This window comes from Lactuca sativa, chromosome 5, assembly GCF_002870075.4.
Source record: "Lactuca sativa cultivar Salinas chromosome 5, Lsat_Salinas_v11, whole genome shotgun sequence".
Lineage (NCBI taxonomy): Eukaryota > Viridiplantae > Streptophyta > Magnoliopsida > Asterales > Asteraceae > Lactuca > Lactuca sativa.
This window is the reverse complement of record NC_056627.2, coordinates 360128685-360131163: the sequence shown is the minus strand read 5'-3', so window position 1 is coordinate 360131163 and position 2479 is coordinate 360128685.

Here is a 2479-nt window from a genome sequence, read left to right as displayed (position 1 = left end):
TTACATGTGAATATTATATAATATATATACTTGTGAATATTACACATTCTAGTCACATCTAAATATTGCATGGTATATTCATTCATGAATATTACACAATATATTCACATATGAATAATATATAGTATATACACTTGTGAATATGATACAATATATTCATATTTAAATATTAAACGATGCATTCACTTGTGAATATTACATAGTATTATCAATTGTAAGTATTAGATCATATATTCACTTATGAATATTAGATGATATATTCATATGTGAATATTACACAGTTTATTCACATATGAATATTACACAGGATATTAACATATGAATATTACAAGGTATATTCACAAATATATATAATTTTTATATGTTATTCACATATGAATAACATATAAAATTATATATTTGTTTTGTGTTTTAATAATCATATACTGATTAAGGTGCGAAAACATATTCATATGTGAATATAACGTGATAATTTAGTTTATGCATTTCATCAAACAGTTGGAGTGCATACAAGTAAGCTTTTTCAAAAATGCTAAAAACATGATACTTTGACTATTTAAAACTTACAAAATAGTAGATTGATAGAGAATTATATGAAATTTTTCAAAAAAAAAATGATTTGATGTTTTTCTAACCTTAATTTCGAAATTTTGTTTGATGATCGATGTTGAATGAATGATATGAAGTGAAGCTGTTGTTGATTATCGATGATGTTGATCTAATGACACTGGGAGTATAATTAATCGTAGATGTTGAAGATATGCTCGTATTCAAGCAAAATTGAAGGTTGGATTGAAAGAACCAAAAACGAAATTTTTTTGTCTACTGTTGAATGACGTTGATGAACGTGTTTTTGACGAAGATGGATGATTGGTTAACACTGGATGATGTTGATCGAGGATTTAATTGAAAAAATCTGGATGATCGTTGAAGTTTGGAGAAGAAATTTGGATGATGAACAATCGAGTAGTAATTAATTTGAATTGTTATCAAATTATCCACAGTTACGTATCTGTGATTGAAGGATATCATATCATATTTACAAGTTTGCCACCGTGTATTTTATGTTAAGGTGCTAATTAAATGATTGGCTGAGAATGATTCCCCATTCTCAACCTTTTTTTTCTCAATCGAACCCTCCTATATATATATATATATATATATATATATATATATATATATATATATATATATATATATATATATATATATATATATATAACAAATAATTATTATTTGAGAGAAATATTATCCTGCATATGCGTTTTCTCGTTTGGAATGGAACCCATCAAATTCTTTAAATCAAATGGTTATTAATTTAATTTTAGGCCCAAAAATGTGCCTTCTATGTTGTTTATTTCTTTCGATTGTTTTTACCGCGTATTCATAAATGTGTGTAAACGTATTTCAATACTTTATTTTAATGGAAAATATTAGTTGAAAACTCTCCCTTACATTATTGTCTAAAGTTAATTCATTAAAATAATACCACCATTAATTACTTAATTCTTTATTTTTGTCTCCAAGATCACTCACTAACTCTTTTTCTGGCCAGTTAAAGTGGCCAACAAGTACACATGAATGAAAGCTATTCTTCCATGGATGTTTATAAAAAGATAATGCCTTCCAGAAAGCAAACCCCATCCGGAAAAATAAATAAATAATTAAATAAAAGGGAATATATCCTAAACATTATAAGTTAAGTTACCCAAACTCACCGTACTACTGGTTTTGTATCATATATGTATTACAATATTTTTAAATTTCAACATTTAATTTTTTAATTTAAATATTTTTTAATTTTCACTATTATCTTCCTTTTATATCATATATTTCTATTAAACACCTCACAGACTATATATATTATGGTTGCAAATAAAAATTATGTAATAATAAAGATAATGATGAAATTTCTAAAAATCTTGATGTAAATCAATTTATGAGTTGAATTTTAAGAACTCTAGAAGATTATAATTCATAATGATACACAACGATATACTATAGTGAATTTGGGTACCTGTACTTATATACTTTCTAAGGTATAATCATTTTTTCATATATATATATATATATATATATATATATATATATATATATATATATATATATATATATATAAACCTATCCCTTTAGGAATACGTTAAAGATAACCGAGCTGCTATCTTTAGGATGACGTAACTAACGATCGCTAACTAGCCTAGTGCCAGGCCGCAGCCCTCGCCCTCGCGGCCTCGCGCTAGGACTCAGGTGCTTGGCGCTCTTACGCATGGTCCAATTTCAAACGACAATCTCCGGTCTATAATAAGTCAAAACACAATTGATCGCTCCATAGGGCGACAAGTGTAATGCTCAGAGCATTATACTTTATTCCCTCTGCACCAATAGCAGAGATGACTACTGGTGATTTACGATGCACCAATGGGACTTCTCTACATCATGTCAACTCAAACATGACAAAGGAAACCGTTGGGATCATGAT